Genomic DNA, 13165 nt, shown 5'->3' with positions numbered 1-13165 from the left:
TCACTGTTTTTAGACAAGGTCATAAGTGAAACCTGGAAACCAAGGTAAACGCTAGTATTAATTAGCACCCTTCACTTCTAGTGGTGCATTTCTGTATCTGTGACTGCCCAAGCTGACATTTAGACCAAACGTAGCTATTTATATTGCTTTAGTCTGTGTAAACAGCAACTGGTGATGTTGTTAGCCAAGTATAAATTAACCTTAATAGGTCCTTCTCCTGCACTGTGTTGCCTTGTTGGAACAGACAACTTTGTCAATGGGTATTTATATGAGCTGGCTTCTTCTGGAAACTGAGAGCGCACCACTAGGAAGGTCCTCACCACAGAGACCATAAAGAAGGCACACACTCGCCCTTTATACACTAGCAATCTTCCTCCTCCCTTCTTTATTAGTAACAAAAGAATGTTACACTATGATCCAAAAGGAAATGTAACTCGCCAAGCTCGCCAAGTTCCCCGGTTTGTCAGGTTATTATGCAGCTCTTTATCACAGTAATTCTGGTAGGGGCAGTGTTGGATACTTTATCTGCCAAGCGCTATTTGCCACCTTAAAAACAACTCACAAAATATAACAAAGTACTAAGCAGCAATAATATCTAGAGACTATGACAACCTGTTAATATCTGCTATGGCTAAACCTCAACAGCTTTTTGCTCATACAGTTGCTATTTGTGCATCCTGATCAGATGGTAACACAAAACTAATCCTGACTCTTTGCTTCCATACCTGTGTTTCTTTTCTAATGAACCCACTGGCTCACTTCCACTCATGGGTACTGCTTCTGTAACAGGATTTGCTATTACAGGTACCTGCCCTGATATGGAGTCTTCTCCCAGAGGTGGACTTGGAGCCATCAACTAGAATTCAGACAGTGAGTTTGTCAGGAAAAAAAAATGTAAATTTTTTACATTTTACATTTACACTGGTGCTCCAAAATCATTACGATGCTGAAAATCTGTCTACATGACTGATGTGCAGCCAGCGTATGAGGCATTCCTGCATGGATATTCCATATGTGTCTTCTAAAAACGCACAGTGTTTGGATGATGGAAAGTTAACGTAGGCATGAGTTAGACAGCCACGGTTCAAAGGTTCCTTCAACAGCTGAAACAGCAGGATACCAGAAGCTATGTTTACAAGAGCAAAATACTCAGTGGAATTATTAAATTAATGGGAATAAAATAAATATTACTTCTTTTAAATCTATTTTAGATAGAGATCTATTTAAGTAGAAATTACTGGCTTAAAAACCCAAGGCTTCAAAAGCAAGAGAAAGGACTGAGTGGAAACGTGTGCAGTGCAACGGACCTAGATTCTTAGAACGAACATCAACAATTGGATAGAGCTGGACAGAAGAAAAGTAAGTGAGAGTGAAAAATTCACTGGCTTGCAAAAAAAAATCACAGTGGTAAAGATCTTAAGCATCTTGCCCCAGTACTTTGGCGAGTCTTAAGCGTTGCAGGTTTCTATTTCTGAATGCAAATAAAATATAACAAAATCATAGTTTTTGGAAAGGTGTCTCCTTTGTATGTAGTAGAATGGCAAAAATCTTACTGTCTCAGTGGAAACGGAATCAACAACAATTAGCACATCCAGTTTTGAACTAGAAATTGCTACTAGAAATTTTAAGAATAATCTATGCTTAAAATCTTAAAATTAGCTTTGTGCTGTGAAATGACAACACGTCAGCTGCTGCATAGAGGAAACTTCCATTCCACCCACATAATTGCTTTTAAGAGGAATTTTTTTTTGATTTTCTCACAGTGCTAAAAGTACCTTTCCCAGTTGACAAGTATTCTCAGCTGAGATTGTGCAACGGCTCAAGTGAAACTTAAGTAATTAGTCAGTCCCTGTACTTTACCTCCTCAAGTGGAGTAAAAGATCATTCTGGACGTAAGAACATTTGTTTGAATGGAATTTGACTTTTACTACTTGATATAGAAAATATTTCTGATTTCTCTGGAACATATTCCTTCTTTTTTTTTTTTTTTCAAATGAAAGAGAGCAATGCCTTGGAAAAACGATGACTGTTCCTAAAGTCCATGTCACGGCTGCAAATGAATTCCAACAAACTCTGTGGTTAGACAGGGATAAGGAATCTAGATAGTGCATTCCCTCTTACCTGGAAAGTAGTGCCCCTCAGTGAAGATATGGCAACGGTCTGTGTACGTGAGGCTATTCTGCTGCAGTGTTAAGTCAAACGGATTTGCCCATGTTACTTTAGAAGTTCTTCTGACCAGAAGGACCAGACCTTTCTTAGAAATATAGTCTCCCACCGAGGTTACTATTTATAATATTTTGCTTTTTCTGAAATGATCTAATCTCTTCACATATAAAGAATTGTTCCATATTCTTTGTTCCCAAAACAAATGACCTTTTGGGGAAATATTTTTATATCTCTTAATTAGCTGACCTACATTGGAGGAACGAGAACACAGTTGTTAACAGAGAGGCAAATTAATTAAACCACGTACAGAGATGAAAAAATTGAATAGAGGACTAAAAGCCAAGAAAGAGTTGTTTCTCATCTCAAATGGGCATCTACACTGAAATCACGCAGCTCTGTACACAAACCTGAGCTAGCTTTAAGACAACGTGGATGCTGCAGAACAGTCCTTACTGTATGCCAAAATAACTCATCAAGTAGCTGTGTAAATATTTGTCACCCACCCGTAGCTGTAAGCCCATCAAGCCCGTCGGTGATTTTAGTCTCTTAACCTTGTGGCTGTACCATTTCTGTTTGGTGATAAAGGTATATTTAGCTCAGCTCAGTAATGAATTAGCTAAAAGCAGGTGAATAATTGATAGATCAAATTTGCTACCAATGTAACTGCTAAATGGTATTATTATTATTACTAGGCTTGAATAGCTCTTAAATTTTACTGGAAAATTTCTGAATGGGTGGAGATTTCACTGGCCTTCCTATGCAAACCACATTTTAATGGATTGTTATCCATATCAGATCATCTACATTTCCTTGCAAAATACCTGCATATAACTGAGAAGCCAAAGGTAAAAAGTCTGCTCGCAAACTATGGGGATTTCTGTGTAATTTCTTAGCATTGTTTGCTTGCTTGAGACTTACATATAGTCCACAGAATCATTTTCACTATCAAATTTCTGTATTCTTCCTTGGAAATACTATCTATCCCAAAGCAAAGCTTCTGGTTTCTGAGAGTTACGCACATCTAACACATCTGGGTCTTTCATTTGCTAGAGCAAAGTATATTGCACAGAGGACTTTGAGGACTAAGGAAAAGGAAATAATTCTTCACTGCACTTGCCTAAGAACGACTCTGATCTGCTGTGCTGAAGTCTTTATGGGCACTCAAGTTTACCAGACAACAAAGAAGTTCACTGCTAAAAAACAAACAAAAAAAACAAACCTATCGAACAGTTTTTCTATATTCGACCTGACTTTTAGGGCAGAAACTTCTTTCAGTTCACATGCAGCATACTTTTTTTCCATTCTTTTGCAGATATCATATAGTGATATCCAAATATCGATTGACCTCATTAATCAAACAATCTGATAAAGACTGACAACGCTCTGGATTTTCCCATGCAGAGTGGTTAACCACGACGTTTGAAAGCAGGCTATTTTAATAAAAGCAAAAGTTGAGTGCTAAAAACCCCAAAACTTTCAAACGGATAGGACGAAAAATTAAAATTCAAAAGTAGGTTCAAGAAAGCTTAATAGGAACTATTTATGCTGAGAATTCAGGTTTACTACTAGAGCTCAGGCTCTACACAAACCTAAAGCAAGCCCACAGCCTCTCTCCAAGCTTCTGTCAAATTGCAGGTGGGGGTGTCCTTGGTGAGTTGGTGTGATATAAAAGGATTTAGGTACATGTGATTCTGCTGTGCACAGATTCCTTCCTACACAACCCTTATCTCTTACTCTGGAGCATCTCCATGAGGTGGTGTTACTAACATCTGTCACATCGGTGGTACTTGCTCTTCCTCATCCTGTCCCTATAAGTAACCTCTGTTCAACGCAGAGCCATACTCAGCTGCATTTTGGATTGGGACAGAAAAGCTGAACATGAAACTACTGTTCTCTTTATGTGAATGGGAACATGAATACTTCCCTGAAGGCCCAGGGGAAGAAAAGCTCAAGAGCTGTTGATTCTCCTAGGAGATCTGCTCTTGACAGTTTTGTTCTGCAAGACTTTGGAGGACTGGGGAGGAGGAAGTAGTATCATTATCAGAATAAACAAGAACTGATTTTACCGACAGCCTTGAGTTTATGCTGGAGAGGGCAGACCAGAGAAGTGCCTGTCGCACTTGAAATGGAGGTGATGGATTTGATGAAGACTCCTAGTTCCTATTTGAGTTTCTTTCAGTCTGAGAAAGGACCCTAGGGAAACTTCATCCTGCAAAACCTGCTTCTCCCTTGTAGTAGAATGTGATACTGCACCAGAGCTGAAATCTATGGCCCTCATGCCTGAGCTTTGGTAGATGTCTATAAAGCAGGCTATACCCCGCTTTTATGTATCTTGAAGAATTAGTATTCTGTGGAGCTTGGGGGAACACCAGGCAGGGGTTACATGACAATAGGAGTGTAACAGGGAAATAAAATCCTGCAAGGCTGAAATTGAGCTTATGGGAGCAGCTGCAACATACATTCTGCTTCAGTTAACCTCTTCTCGGCATGTTTACGTTAGTATGTAAATTGTGAACTGCTATGGGTAAAGACCAAGCCCATCTCTCTTTTTGCCTTGTTTTCTCTAGGGTGGTAATCTGGGGCAGAAGGGCCAGCAAGGGCAGCTACCACGCTCCACCCAGCTGGGATTGTCTTAGCAACGTTCACTTACTAACCTATAATCCGGATAACCTTTTCCACCACAGCGCTGGAACTCTGCTTTCAGAATTTAATGGTAAACTTAAGAGAGACATTGTTTGTTGGAAGATTTTCCAAACATAGAAAGCAACTTTAGAGAACTGTGAGATAGAGTCCAGCTGGAGAAAATGGTTCAAAGGACCACTTTACAGAAAATCCCCACAATTGTGCATTGCCAGAAGGAGTATATTACCCTACATTTATCCTCTTTCTTACTTTTTCCGCTAAGCAGCTGTTAATGGCCAATGCTCAAGGTAAGACAACGTGACAGAGAGACTTCAGGGCTGATCCTCCGGAACACCCATTCTTCTTTTTTTTTCCCCTGGAAGAATAGGATGCTTGTCAAGCCTTGCCTGCATGGGAAACCTCCAACTATTTTGCTGCTTGAGTGTTTGTGATAAGAGCTGGGGCTGCGTGCAGTTGTAATGGTGACTGGAAGAGGTAATGCATGGCACTCCAGGCAGGGCTATTAGGGAAGCTGCAGCTCTCTGTGCCCTCTAGCCATGCGGTAAGTCTGGCCTGGGAGCACCAGTGAGAGAGTTAGCACAGACTAACAGAACCTGTGCATTTTTACCAGCATGTTCACAGCGATGTTCTTTAGCCATGCTCTTACCCAGGTCAGAGGACATAAAGGCAAGACACCTACAGGCAAAATTGTCCATAATAGTTCATCCAACATGACTGCTAACCAGGGAACGGCATTTGAAGGGAGGTTTTGCAATAACTAGAAAAGCAAATAAAGCGCTGATGCTTCCAAATTAGAGACTATGGAGAAAGATTAGCAACGGTATATTGAATAATCTGGACATGCATAGGAACTTTACAAATCTGCAGAGGGTCTGCTTGACAGACAAGTGATACTACACAGAACAGAATTCCTGTTTAGGTCCATATGAAGAGAGAAGTTGTCTGCCGGGTGAAAAACATAAGTGAACATTCTTAAGGAAATACTGCATTCTAAACATGAACATGTCTCAAATTTTCCAAATCAACCTATTGTATTTCTGGTTAATAAGCAGCTCCTTAAATGAAGGAAGTATAGTCAACAGTGATTTACTGAACAGTGCACTTGATAAGTCATTGCCCGTTGCATCACTATCAGCACAGGACTGAACAATCTCCCATGACCCTATCTGCTACTGCTCTGCAAACCATGCAGCCATTTAGATCAGCCCGGCGTGGGTGCAAGTCACTGTCATCTTGATTAGGCAACTCTGTACATGCACTTTGTGCTGCTATAAATGGCAGTGTGAAGTATTAGGCATTCCTTTATCAGCTTGTCTACACGCAGAAGCTTCACACGTTAAACTTTAGATAGGTTTAAAAACAGATTTCATTGGAACTAGTGTGGATGTGTAGGGAGAAGAGCGTAGTGCTTTGACAGAAATGTCTGCAAAATTTTAAAAAATTACTGCCTCCAGCTAATTGTTATTTCCCTGACAGGCATGAGTGCTCCTAGTTTGTTTCAGCGGTGCATCAGCCTGGCTGCTGTCACTGTCCCGCACCATTTTAACTGACGTGGTACAAAATTACACCAGTGCCTCTCCTTCTCTTTCCTCATTCATCAGCTCAGCAGTGATAACAGGGCTGAACAACACCTACAGCTCCTTGGCTTGTGCCTATGCCACCCAAACGCAGAAAAGGCCAAGGACCGTCAAGCCTCTAGATTAGAGTAGAGCAAGGTTTTCTATGAAGAGGTGATGTTTACTGCTAGATCACTTGCTACAAGTAGGGGAGGAACAAATAGAAACTTTCAGCCCCAAATGTGCTTCTTCAGTCAAGATGTGCCCAGTTCAAGGCTGACACAAAACAGCCTGTATGTGCATACTCTCCGTAAACCCTGAGATACATCACAGGGTGGGAGAGAGTAGATCTTAAGTTTGTCCAAAGTCCTGGACAGGCACAGTAAGTAGCCGTCTGATAGATGATGCAAATTGCCCTCTTGACTGTGTGCTCGGTGAGGTTTTAATTGCCTTTCAGGTGGAACACGCGCATTCCTGGGAGCCAGGGCAAGACAGAAGACACCTGTGATCCTAATCTCCCCGCCAGGCTACAACAAACCAACCATCCAGTGCCTGCCTGTGGCCTGCTGCATGCCATGAGCCTACCCAGAGCCAGCAGATCCATTGCAAAGAGAACGAGTTGAGGAATTCCTGGAATTTCTTAAGAGTATTAAAAAAACCTTAGGATGCAACAGCAAGCAGGCTTGAGAGATAACAGCTGAAGTGGCTACTTATCCCTCTTTGATACTTGATTTAGTACAAATTTCGTAAGAAATCATGTGAATGCTGAGACTGATTGCAGCTTTTCTCTGCCTTCCAGATTTTTCAGCAGCAGGGACTCAAGGTCTTCAGAAAGCCTCCAGCACACTCAGTAAACCACTGTAATATAACAATTTTTTCTTCTCCTGTTTATAATAATTTTCCCAGTTCCCAGGACTACTTGGATCTATGGTGGCAATGTGTCTCCTCCTGCTGTTCTACACACAGTTCTATCAGCAGCTAGATCTCCCCACATGGAAGCAGACACTTCACTTCAAAGCTCTTCCTAACCCTTTAGGCTGTGATTAAGAGTTGTAAGTGCTGGAGCCAGTCTGCCTGACCAGGAAACTTCTCTGAAAGCAAAGATGTTGTAAAGGTTGAAAGAGAGGATGGCAAGCAAGAAATGGCGAGAGGCTTCTTGAAATTTCTCCTGCTGACTCCTCCTTCATTAAGTCTAGTGAAAGAAAAGAGCAGCACAATAAAGCAGCAAGAACACAGTTTTTCTTCTAAAATGCAGGCTCCAAGTTCTTCCCCTCTATCAGCTGAAAGTTTTCTTGAGTTGGGAAATTAGACTGATAAGCCATTCCTTGGGGTTCAACCATAAAGCTGATGACTCAACCACTCTTCAAAATCACCTTAATTGTAATAGAAGTCAATACTATGTTGTAGCGTGGACTTCGTTAGGTCCCAGATGTACACGCTGTAGGGAAACCTCTGCATATGGATATTACTTATGCCATATGAAAGAGGAAACTGCGGTATCTCTGCTTCCTGTAGAGGCTCTGTGTCTTTGGCCAATAGCTAATAAAATGAGCAATCTTAATTCCTCTCTCCTGCCATACGCAGCTCTGATGACTGTAACAAGCACTTGGACGCCAAGGCTTTTAGTTGCACTCCCTACGCTACTAGTATTTCTGACACTAGCCCACACCTAAATTCAGCAATTAACAGACCTAATGGTAGTGCAACTTTGCCATCGCTGATTAGGAACAGGAATCTGGCATGGTATTCTCATTCTGAAAATAGCTTCTAATTCTTTACCCAGGGCAAAAACACTACCCTGTTCTACCCACGCAGTCTGAGGGTACAGTGACACACTTAGCCGTTCCCACGTTCAGAACGATGCACAAAGATTGATTTGGGAAGCTCCCCAGTCCTTGTCAGAGCAGAGATCAGTAACACTGAGCATGGACCCGATCCAGATGTTAAGATACACTGAATTTAAAGGAGGCTTAAATTCAAATCATATCCAAATTTTGCAGTTGGAACCTCTCCTTTAAGGGTACAAACACCTTAAGGCACAGGCTGCACACTGCAAGAACCCAGTTTCCAAAGGTGGCTTGACAGAGGGCTGCTGGTGTGCAGGAAAATTGATTTCAGATGCTCCACAGCTCTCCTGAACATGTAGAACAAACAGCATGTGCATTTTCAGAGAATAAACCGTGAGTTTCGACTGTGCACTTGCTTTGAGAATATTCTGCATGTACATAAAACTGCTATATGCACATGTGACGGCTGGGGCCCTCCACATTCCTTAAAACTGACAGTCTTTCATTTAGGTCCCACAAATGATACCTCAGACTCCTGGAGCTGGTCACTCCTCAGGTTTAATTCTGTCTGAATATAAGCTCTATGAGAGCTTACACTCCAGTGACAATTTAATCCAGAAAGCAGGGGTTCTGCTGCTTATGTGACATGCCACGGCTGAGTACAAAACCACCGCTGCCTTGCAATTTTCCAGTTTGGGTTATTATTCAGTAGCGTTGTCCCAAAGACATAAATGAAAATCACCCCCCAGTAATGCTGCTGTAACTCCCACCACAGACACTGCACACCTACCACTTCAGTGCACATGTTGCTGTGCCTATAACTGACCGCAGCCAAAGCCGTGTCGATGACTCCTTGACAACACCAACACCACGTGCAAGATCCCGGGGGTCATGAGATGAAACGAGCTAAGGTATGGCCAGAGAGCCCAGAAACAGACACCATACTTCCGTGTTTTCAAAAAAGGACGGACAGTGACTAATGAGGTCTCACAGACCTTGTTGCAAGGCGGACCAGAGAAATGAAGGGTAGATCTAATCCAGAGCCAGTTAACCAAAAGATATACCCAATTTACAGGGGTAAATGCGCCGTGGACCTATAGGTAAACTTTCAAAATAATTAGCAGTTAATTTAAGGGTGATCTTGGAAAAGTCCTAACTTAGTCAGATACTTGGATGCAGTTTCACAATAGCCTTATCCAAAACCGTCAAGCCATAAATTTGCACGTTTGCACGCTCTCAGCCACTCCTTCCCGCCTCACTCCCTAGTGACTGTACGGCAGCAAGGAAACTCGGATAAGCTGGTGAACAAGAAGAGTTGATCCAAGTCAAAACTAATCTCACACACACAAAAGTCACACTGGCTGCACCTTTGCTAGCCCCAGTGCAAGAGAGAAACCATCCGTAGTCCACAGATGTGTGGGGTGCGGGGAGAGAAAGAGGAGGGAAAGGCAGCCCCTTTGAGCTGCCATCCTAAACGACCTTAAACTGATTGTGAAACAGCATCATCAACATAGGCCTATGAATCACATTTCCTTTCAAAAAATGCTATAACAGAACATCCGATCAAATCGGTTTTCCAGGAAAACGTCTGAACATCAATTGCAAAATATCACAGCAACGTAGTTTAATGCAGATAAGAAATTAAGGAATGCAGCAATTAGGATTCCTTCATCAACTGTGGTCACCTTACTCAGTAAATCCTGCAGAGGCTCCCCAGAGCCACTGGTGTAAACGAGAGTCACGTGATTATGAGAGACTATCAGATTTCTAAAACACAAAACATTTCATGGATACCTAGAAAGATTTGAAAATGCAAACCAAAAGGCTCTCAATTAGACCATGATAAAAAGAGAGTTTAAAAGTATATCTGACAGCTAAGGCAGTGATTTTTGAGAGTACAAAATTATGATCTTTGAAAGGAGGGAGCTGCTTCAGGTTATCAAACAGAATTGTGTTTCTGGTTTAAAAAATCCTTATTACATTGATTAATATCCCCTCGCATGAATCTTAGGCCCCGACTCTGAATACTGGGCTGCGCTATACAACATAGCAGTTAGAGCACAGAGCTGCTGTTTGATCATGCTAGTCAGTCCTCTTGGAACGAGGTCCCTGACAAAGAAGCTGTCACCTCCATGATCAGAGTCACCTCGCAGCCCCCTGGGAGAGCACTGCGATACCTCTCCAGGGCTCCACATAGACTTACAGGCTCAGAAGCGACAAATGACAGACTCTGATCCCATTTACATTTTATTATGTAAAAATAATGCATTTGCAAGCAGGTTTTTGCATTACCTTTTCTTTCATATGAAAGAACAGTTATATGGAAATTCACTCCTGCCTTCCTCTCGCGCTGGGCAGAAATGGCTAGAATACATCACTCATACCAACAGTAAGAAACAGTAACAGCAGAGCAACTCAGCACAAATCGGCAGGAATCTCAATTCATTTTACAAGTCTGTGTCATCTGTGAATTTCTCCCTGTTCTCTTCAATCTTATCCGTTCATTATTTATATCGAAATAGGGCCTGAAGTCTCTAGCCAGAGCCGAGGCCGGCTGTGCCAGATGGCTGCATCCACACAGACTCAACCAGCCAAAAAACCCAGCTCCTACGAGTATGGGACTGTACTCTTCTGCGCTGGTTCTCGGACACCAGTCCTTAGGCCAATGAAGCACCTTGCTTGCTCCCTACACACCTCTGAAGACTGAGCCTGAGGGTGATAGCCAAAAAAAAAAAAAAAAAAAAGCTTAGAAACATCATTGCTGGGGAAAAGGAAGAGGCGGAGATTTGTTTCTAAAACGGCTTTTGGTGATTTACCCTGCCAGAGGAGCTGACCCTAAGAATACTTTATGGGTAAGCAGGTAAAATAGCATTTTGGTTTAAAGAGAAGAAACAGCAAGAACAGAGAGAAGAAAATAAGTACTTCTTTTTAATTACTATAAAATAAAATTCTTCAAGTGATTCAGATAAAAACTCTCCCACTGTAATTTCAGGTCAGAAGCAGATGAAGTCTGCTTACTTCACCAATAGAAAGCCCTCTTTTAAATTGGGGAAAATTCTGATTAACCAAGATGGGAAATTAGTGAGCATAAATGAAGGGGTGCTGACCCTCTGAACAGCTGTCACTCTTCCACAGAAAAGCGGACATAGCTGTAACACAAACTGAGTGCCAGCACACAAAGTCTTTTTGAAGCGCTGATTAAAAGCACCCACTTTTGTTCCTTAATTTCAATACCCTTCGCTTTGCTTTCTAAGGAACCAGTTCTTGGGATCTTGTAGTTATGTCTGAACCATATTCTCACACACACCCCCCTTATATTAAAAATGTGTATTTCTACTCTCCTGATTTTGAAAATTTGGCTCTCTCAAATTCTATTTCCTGGAATCTGCACTATCAAGACATAAATAACTCAGAAATGTTTTTGTTCTAATTTTTACGTGCCTTTGGAACATTTGACCTGGGAAGGATCTGACTTGAGACTTTTCCATGCTTGTGCGTGGCAAGCTGGTCTTCCACATATTAACTTAAAAATGCATTTTTGTGGTCATATATGGTGGAAGAATAAGTGAAACATATTGTTTCAATAGTTAGTTGTGGAGACAAGAAGCCAGCTGCTGTTTTATTTTTTCCCCCCCCGTTTACTGATTTCAACTGAAAATTAAAACAAGAAAAACTGGTATCACCAGCCAAGAAATTATTGCCCTAGAGTCTTTAAAATATCTATCATTGAGAATTTCTCAGTCCTAAAGGGACCAGGGATAACTGATAAAATGCATAAATGGGACAACACCTAGAAGGAACATAGGAAGAACAAACTTACAGAAAAGACATTTGTGAACTAGAGAAGGAATCAACATCTATTGCTTTGGTAGGAAAAATGAATCAGGCTTTATTTAAAGGTTATTTCTATTGTTATGTAAAACTCCTCAGATAACATGCCAAATTTACACAAATGGCCTTCCAATCTTTCCTGCCAGGGTGAACCACCAATTGTAAAGAATTGTATTTTGTCTCACTGCAGAATCAAGCAAATGAAGAGAAATCTGTGAACTATGAAGTGTTTAGTCATCATGTTAAGACATCAATAGGAGAAAGGAGAGATCATGCAAGAAGCTCTTAAGGCCGAGAAAAGTTTCCCCAAACAAAAACTCTATTAAAAAAGCAACACATCCTTCCTGTGGGATTGGAAAGAAACTACTCAATTTTTATCCTTGCCCTCCTTTCATTGAGTGCCCTTGACAGCAGTATTCGTACCTCTGACTGCCTATCCTATGTCAAAAGAAAACAATTCACCTCACAAAGATGTTGTCAGATTTGCGGTTGTAAAGTGACATACAAACGCTAATCATTACGATGTGCAATGGTTAAGCTTCTAGGAAGTCAATGATGAGGTCAGGAATGATTCACAACAGTCACAGCCATGTGAAAGAATGGAAGATATACAATGGGCTTGTGTTCTATCTTTACATTTAATGAGAAATCTCAATGTATTGCAGCAGTTCCTCTTAAACCACGAGGCACAGTTTTCCAGTGACTTTTCAACTTAATTTGAAAGAGCTTTTTTCCCTATTTTTTATCTATACAACAGGTTTACAAAACTCTCTTTAAAGAGGTTATCTTTGTATCACTTACCTTGGTTTGCTTTTTAAATACTTTCATCTCAGCCACCTGACCAGGGGGATTGACTTATTTTTGAAGTATCTCAACAGAAAGGAACATTTCTAGGTCTGTTAAAATTTAGCCTTCATAAAAACAACTTAAAAGAACTTAAAAGCAGCTGTTCCCTCAGGATCACGCAAATCGCTCACCAAGCTTTGTGGGGAAGGTGGAGGAGAAAAAAAAGCCCTCAAACCCACTCTTCCTTCCTCAAGGTTTCCAGCAAGAAGGTGAAATAAACTGGCTTTACACTGTGACCTACAAACTAACCAGTCAACAAGAAAAGGTTATTTAGCACCCGAGTGCAGCAATTGGCTCAACTTTTTGTCAAGCACCCAGTAAACTAATTGTAAAGAT

At 41.2% G+C, this 13165-nt stretch overlaps 1 protein-coding gene across 7 annotated transcripts in view; it reads right to left on the bottom strand.

Annotated features, from left to right (window-relative positions):
* MCF2L2 (MCF.2 cell line derived transforming sequence-like 2) overlaps positions 1-13165 on the bottom strand; it is a 194507-nt gene that overhangs the window by 58664 nt on the left and 122678 nt on the right. The gene's annotated exons all lie outside the window — the stretch shown is intronic.

The sequence above is a fragment of the Struthio camelus genome, chromosome 9 (genome assembly GCF_040807025.1).
Source record: "Struthio camelus isolate bStrCam1 chromosome 9, bStrCam1.hap1, whole genome shotgun sequence".
NCBI lineage: Eukaryota > Metazoa > Chordata > Aves > Struthioniformes > Struthionidae > Struthio > Struthio camelus.
The sequence above is the reverse complement of the archived record's forward strand: the minus strand, read 5'-3'. Positions and strand labels throughout refer to the sequence as shown.